The sequence below is a fragment of the Lipotes vexillifer genome, unplaced genomic scaffold, assembly GCF_000442215.2.
Source record: "Lipotes vexillifer unplaced genomic scaffold, Lipotes_vexillifer_v1.1 scaffold591, whole genome shotgun sequence".
Taxonomy (NCBI): domain Eukaryota; kingdom Metazoa; phylum Chordata; class Mammalia; order Artiodactyla; family Lipotidae; genus Lipotes; species Lipotes vexillifer.
The window spans coordinates 1,735,027-1,742,892 of NW_006791954.1; the positions used below are offsets into that span (position 1 = coordinate 1,735,027).

At 37.3% G+C, this 7,866-nt stretch overlaps 1 protein-coding gene across 1 annotated transcript in view; it reads right to left on the reverse strand.

Annotated features, from left to right (window-relative positions):
• Nucleotides 1-7,866, reverse strand: part of B4GALNT2 (beta-1,4-N-acetyl-galactosaminyltransferase 2 (SID blood group)) — a 30,997-nt gene that overhangs the window by 7,781 nt on the left and 15,350 nt on the right. The window lies entirely within an intron of this gene.

Here is a 7,866-nt window from a genome sequence, read left to right on the forward strand (position 1 = left end):
TTTGGAAGAGTTTGAGAAGGATAGGTGTTAGCTCTTCTCTAAATGTTTGACAGAATTCACCTGTGAAGCCATCGGGTCCTGGACTTTTGATTGTTGGAAGGGAAGATTTTACAGTTTCAATTTCATTACTTGTGATTGGTCTATTCATATTTTCCATTTCTTCCTGGTTTGGTCTTGGAAGCTTACACCTTTCTAAGAATTTGTCCATTTCTTCCAGGTTGTCCATTTTATTGGCATACAGTTGCTTGTTGTAGTCTCTGAGGATGCTTTGTATTTCTGCAGTGTCTGTTGTAACTTCTCCTTTTTCATTTCTAATTTTATTGATTTGAGTGCTCTCCCTCTTTTTCTTGATGAGTCTGGCTAATGGTTTATCAATTTGGTTTATCTTCTCAAAGAACCAGGTTTTAGTTTTATTGATCTTTGCTATTGTCTTCTTTGTTTGTATTTCATTTATTTCTGCTCTGATCTTTATGGTTTCTTTCCTTCTACTAACTTGCGTTTTGTTTGTTCTTCTTTCTCTAGTTGCTTTAGGTGTAAGGTTAGATTGTTTATTTGAGATTTTTCTTGTTTCCTGAGGTAGGCTTATATTGCTATAAACTTCCCTCTTAGAACTGCTTTTGCTGCATCCCATAGGTTTTGGATCATCATGTTTTTGTTGTCATTTGTCTCTAGGTATTTTTTGATTTCCTCTTTGATTTCTTCAGTGATCTCTTGGTTATTTAGTAACATATTGTTTAGCCTCCATGTGTGTTTTTGTTTTTTTTTTTTACTTTTTTTCCCTGTGATTGATTTCTAATCTCATAGCGTTGTGGTCAGAAAAGGTGCTTGATAAGATTTCAGTTTTCTTAAATTTACTGAGGGTTGATTTGTGACCCAAGATGTGATCTATCCTGGAGAATGTTCCGTGTGCACTTGAGAAGAAAGTGTAATCTGATGTTTTTGGATGGAATGTCTTATAAATATCAATTAAATCTATCTGGTCTGTTGTGTCATTTAAAACTTGTGTTTCCTTATTAATTTTCTGTTTGGATGATCTGTCCATTGGTGTAAGTGAGGTGTTAAAGTCCCCCACTATTATTGTGTAACTGTCGATTTCCTCTTTTATACCTGTTAGCAGTTAGTTGCCTTATGTATTGAGGTTCGCCTATGTTGGGTGCATATATATTTATAATTGTGAATCTTCTTCTTGGATCGATCCCTTGATCATTATGTAGTGTCCTTCCTTGTCTCTTGTCACATTCTTTATTTTAAAGTCTATTTTATCTGATAGGAGTATTGCTACTCCAGCTTTCTTTTGATTTCCATTTGCATGGAATATCTTTTTCCATCCCCTCATTTTCAGTCTGTATGTGTCCCTAGGTCTGAAGTGGGTCTCTTGTAGACAGCATATATATGGGTCTTGTTTTTGTATCCATTCAGTGAGCCTGTGTCTTTTGCTTGGATCATTTAAATGATTCATGTTTAAGGTAATTATCAATATGTATGTTCCTTTGACCATTTTCTTAATTGTTATGGGCTTGTTTTTGTAGGTCCTTTTCTTCTCTTGTGTTTCCCACTTAGAGAAGTTCCTTTAGCATTTGTTGTAGAGGTGGTTTGGTGGTGCTGAATTCTCTTAGCTTTTGCATGTCTGTAAAGCTTTTGATTTCCCTGTCGAATCTGAATGAGATCCTTGCCAGGTAGAGTAATCTTGGTTGTAGGTTCTTCCCTTTCATCACTTTAAATGTATCATGCCACTCCCTTCTGGCTTATAGTTTCTGCTGAGAATCAGATGTTAACTTTATGGGAGTTCCCTTATATGTTATTTGTCATTTTTCCCTTGCTGCTTTCAATAATTTTTCTTTGTCTTTAATTTTTGTCAATTTGATTACTATGTGTCTCGGTATGTTTCTCCTTGGGTTTATCCTACCTGGGACTCTCTGCGCTTCCTGGGCTTGGGTGGCTATTTCCTTTCCCATGTTAGGGAAGTTTTCGACTATAATCTCTTCAAATATTTTCTCGGGTCCTTTCTCTCTCTCTCTTCTCCTTCTGGGACCCCTATAATGCGAATGTTGTTGCATTTAGTGTTGTCCCAGAGGTCTCTTAGGCTGTCTTCATTTCTTTTCATTCTTTTTTCTTTATTCTGTTCTGCAGCAGTGAATTCCACCATTCTGTCTCCCAAGTCACTTATCCATTCTTCTGCCTCAGTTACTCCGCTATTGATTCCTTCTAGTGTATTTTTCATTTCAGTTATTGTATTGTTCATCTCTGTTTGTTTTTTCTTTACTTCTTCTAGGTCTTTGTTAAACATTTCTTGCATCTTCTCGATCTTTGCCGCCATTCTTTTTCCAAGGCCCTGGATCATCTTCACTATCATTATTCTGAATTCTTTTTCTGGAAGGCTGCCTTTCTCCACTTCATTTAGTTGTTTTTCTGGTGTTTTATCTTGTTCCTTCATCTGGTACTTAGGCCTCTGCCTTTTCATTATGTCTATCTTTCTGTGAATGTGGTTTTCATTCCACAGACTACAGGATTGTAGTTCTTCTTGCTTCTGCTGTCTGCCCTCTAGTGGATGAGGCTGTCCGAGAGGCTTGCCTCCTACCTTCTCTCTTGTGCACAAACTACCTCTTTGAATAAAAAGCTCTGCGTGCCTAAGAGTCTTGCAGAAGCGATATTCATTTCTATGGTGTTGCTGCTGCCCAAGAATCTGGAAAGGGCTCAGTAACAGAAAGTGTCAAGTAAATCACGTTCAAGAGCATGGCAAATGAATCCTCTCCTACCTTTTCTCTTCTCAGGCCACATGATAAGCTTGGTTCTTTTGTTATAGTAAAGAGAGAATCAGGGGCCTGAATTACCATAGGAGGTGGTCAAGGTAGGGGACTCCCAGCCAAGTTGGTGGTATAGAATTTTGCTTTGAAATTCCCTATTGTTCCAAACACATAGCAATGATAAAGAAAAATTCAGACATAGCTGTGCTCAAAAATAGACAACATTTCTTCCAAGAACAGATATCAACAGCTGTGAGCAGAGCTGGAGCTGGGCTTGCAGCAATCTGAGGTCAGAACAGCAGAGGAGGCTGGGAGGCCAAGTCCGAGTGTTTTAATGGAATAAAAGTGTCTCATATGGTATGTGGGTCCACAGCCAGGCTTTTTGCTAGAAGCCATGGACTGAAGCCAGGCTGCACTCCCTCCATCTCTCACCACATACTACCTGCTGGGCAAGGAACGCCAAACATCCATCATCCCTGTACACAACTCTGGGTGCAGAGATGACACCACATCACAGCCAAGCCCTGTGCCAAGCCACCCTCAGGCCCAGCAACTGGCTCTTCAGTGACACCAATATCACTAGGGAACAAGGACCCCAACACTCCAGTATGAAATGATGGACTAGAAATCTTGGGCTACTGGGAGTAGAAGTAATTGTAAAACTGTGAGATGGGAAGAAATCAGGAGAAAGAGAGAGAGGAAAGAGGGAGAAAGAGGGAGAGAGGAGAAAACGAAACAAACAAGCAAAAGCCTCCTACTCAAGATGGGCCACCAGCAAAAATTCCAAGACACTCAAAGAAAACTACAGCCAGCAAATCTACCCTGCACAGTGTGTATCTACCACTCTAGATAGACAAAATAATAGAGGAAACTGAAAAGGATTTTAAATGAGAATGTTTAAAATCTTTAAAGTGACAAATCACAGAATCACCTATATGAAAAAGAAAATATGGAACAAAAAGAGGCATAAATGAAATGAGAATATTTAGATATGAAACCAACTTAAAATTACTGAAGATAAATGTAAAGAACCAAAAGGGAGACCTGACTTCAGATATTTAAAAATTTTTAACAAACATAAGAGAATGCTATGAACAGCTCTATGACAAAAAAAAAAAAAAATAGGCAATTTACATCAAATTTAAGATAACTTTACAGAAACATTTAAAAAATTGACTCAATGTACATACAGATCAATAACCATTAAAGACACAGAACTGATAGTTTTATATTTCTTCCCTTTCTCTCACTCCTTCCCATCCACATTCCCATCCTTAACCACCTTCCCCAAAACTTGGACAAAAAAAAAAAAAAAAAGGATCAGATAAGTTGTAATAAAACTCCAAGAGACGTATTATTCCTATTTTATTACAATTCACTTCAGCAAATAGTGAAAAAAGGAAAGCTATCCAACTTGACTTATGAGACTTGTATAATATTGATAACAAAACTGGGCAAGGACATTACAGGGAAAAATAGTCTCAGTTTTGAATACAGGTGCAAGAATACTATATAAAATTGCATCAAATTTAATTCAGCATTTAATCAACTAATACATTGCAATCAAGATGGGTTTATTCCAGAAATACAGGGACAATTTCAACAGCAGAAAATCAATAATGTAAGTCACTACATAAACCCAATTAAAGGAGAAAAATTATTTCAATGGGTACAGACAATTTATCTGATAAAATTCAATACTCATTCATATAAAAACTCTCTACAAGGAAATAGAAAGTAGAAATAGAAAAATTCTTAGCAGCAGTAATAGAAGGAAAGGGACTTCCCTGGTGGTCCAGAGGTTAAGACTTTGCCTTCCAGTGCAAGGGGGTGCAGGTTCAATCCCTAGTCGGGGAGCTAAGACCCCACATGCCTCGCAGCCAAAAAACCAAAACATAAAACAGAAGCAATATTGTAACAAATTCAATAAAGACTTTAAAAAAATGGTCCACATCAGAAATAGAAGGAAAGAAGGAAACTTTCTTACCCTGACACATCTACCACACTCCTACCCAGCAAACATGAATAGTAGAACATTTGAATGTTCTTAAAGTCAGGAACAAGCAAAAGTGCCTGCTACCACTGCTATCATTCAACACTGTACCGGAGATTTTAGCAAAATGCAAGAAAACTAAACAAATGATAAGAACTGGAAAAGAAGAGACAAAAATTATTATTTGTTCAAGAGACTCTATGTTAAAAAAAATCACAAATATGAGTGCAAGAACAATGCTGCTTGTGTAAGTTCAACATTCAAAAATCACTAATGTCCTATATACCAACAGCAACCAATTAAAATGTAGAAGAAAAAGATCCAATTTATAAAAGCAATAAGAAATATAAAGTACCTAAGACTAAATCCAGTAAAGTGTGCAATTCCTTTACAGATAAAACTAGAAAATAAATTATTGAAGAACCTATGAAGAGACTATGACATGGAGATTATAACATGGAGAGGTATACCAGATTCATGGTTGGGAATATTCAACTTCATGAAACTGTCAATTCATCTCTAATTAATCCACAAATTCTATGAAATTCTCATCAAAATCTCAAGGGATTTTGGAGGATCTTGATGAGCTGATGCCAAAACTCTAATGAAAAAGTAAAAGACCAAGAAGGGCTGAGAAAATTTTGCTAAGTGAAATACAGTCATCCTGAAGTATAGAATTTATCCCCACTAGATACAAAACCTGTTATAAAGTGTATGGAAACATTGTGGAATGAGCCCAAGGATAAATAGATCAATGTGACCTAAGAAAGGTTCAGAGCCCTGCATGCATGAAACTGGGTGTGTGAGGGGCTGGCTGTACGAGCAGGAGGCGGCTGCACCACTAGGTCTGTGGTGGTGGGACAACAGGCTCTCCATACACAAAAAATTAGGTCCTCTTCACATGCCACACGTAAGTATCTAAATGTAAGAACCAAATATGTGCAACTTTTGAAAAAATTAGAGGAGAGTATCTTTATGGCTCCAACATAGGGAAGAATTTCTTGAATAAGGCACAGAAAGCAAAAGCTAGAAAACAACGAATCAATTTTATTAAAGGATAAAGCTTTTAATAACAAAAGACCCCGAAGCAAAATCAAAAGACAAGCCATGGACTGACAAAAGGTCAGAAACTAGAACTTTATGCCATACAATGTAACTTTTATGAGAAGTTGAAAAATGCATTGTACCACACTGTATATGCTGTGTGTGTGTGTGTGTGTACACATGTGTAAGAATAGAAACCTACATATTAAAATGTACAAAAACAGGGAAAAGAAAGATCATGACTGCTGGAAGAAGGGAGGGGAATAAGATTGTGGTGATTTCCATTTTATCGGTAACACTTTATCTTTAAAACAAATCTGAAGCCAAAAAAGGTTTTTTGTGAACTCCTTGCACTTATTTCTTTTATTTTTGAGATAGTTATGATGTGCAGCCCATACTTTAAATCCCTCTCCATAGATATTTAATACTATTACTTTAAAATAACAATTTATATTTTGAAAATTATCTATTTGAATAGATTACATTTTGAATATATAGGTAATACGGTAAAAAAACATGTCAACTGTTCAAAATTCTAAATGGATTGAAAGTTATACCATGAAAATACTTCTTCCCATCCCTGTTCCCAACTACTTGGTTTCTTCCCAGGAGTTTACCAGTATTACTAATTTCTTGTTTATTTTTCTGTAATCAAGCAGTTATGTCTTCTTTCCCCCTTTCTTTTTACAGAAAAGGTAGCTTACTCTTTACTCTTTTCTGTACATCTTGGAAAGCATTTTGTATCGGAATAAAAACCTTCCTGCTCCTGCTTTCGTCCTCCGTCCTTCTGAATGGCACTGCGTGGCATTTCATTATACCGATGGACCACACTTGATTTAACCAGTGGCCCCCACATTTAAGGTTTTTGTCATTGCAAACAATTCTGCAATAAATACCTTCAAACAAATGTCATTTCACACAGATGTAAGCATCTTAGGATAATTTCTAGAAGCCACATGATAAGTGGCTGGACCAAAGCACGTATACATTTAAAATGCTGATAGGACTTCCCTGGAGGTGCAGTGGTTAAGAATCTGCACTTCCACTGCAGGGGGCGTGGGTTCCATCCCTGCTCAGGGAACTAAGATATCGCTCACAGTTTATGTTTCCCCACTCTTCCAACACAATATGAATGTAGTTTTCATTTGCACTTTTCTTAGCATGAAATTGAGCATATATTTTAATGGCTAAAAGTATTCCTGAATTTAACTTTTTGTGAATTGGTTTATTCTTTTCTTATTGTTCTTTTCTTTTTTTTTTTTCGTACGCGGGCCTCTCACTGTTGTGGCCTCTCCCGTTGCGGAGCACAGGCTCCGGACGCGCAGGCTCAGCGGCCATGGCTCACGGGCCCAGCCACTCCGCGGCATGTGAGATCTTCCCGGACCGGGGCACGAACCCGTGTCCCCTGCATCGGCAGGCGGACTCTCAACCACTGCGCCACCAGGGAAGCCCTATTGTTCTTTTCTTATTCATGTTCTTTTCTTATTGATTCACAAGTGCTCTTAAATAAAATTAGACCTTTGACTTTAATGTGTGTTGAAGACATTTTTTCCCAATTCATCCTTTGTCGTTTGACTTTGCATATGGTAAGTTTCTGTCATAAAAACATTAAAAATTGTTATGTATTTTATGTTTTTAGTCTTTTCCTTATGGCCTGTGGGTTTTGTGTCATATTTAGAAAAGCCTTATACGCCAAAGTTTTTATTTATTTGGCTGCACCGCACGGCATGCGGGATCTTAGTTCCCAGACCAGGGATTGAACTCATGCCCCCTGCAGTGGAAACACGGAGTCCTAACCACTGGACCACCAGGGAAGTCCCTCCAAAGTTATTTTTAAACTCCACGTTTTTTTCTAGTACTTAAAAAAAAAATAGATATTTGCCTATTTGGAATTTATCTTGGTATGAGCTGTGAGATAGATTCAACTTGCTGTCTTCCACATAGTTACACAGTTATCCTGCATGATTTCTTGAATAATCCATCTTTTTCCCTTTAATTTGAAAAGCTACCTTTATCACATGGTTAAATATCAACATGTCTATTTCTAGATTTCTAATTTGATTCCATTGATGTACACATTCCTGC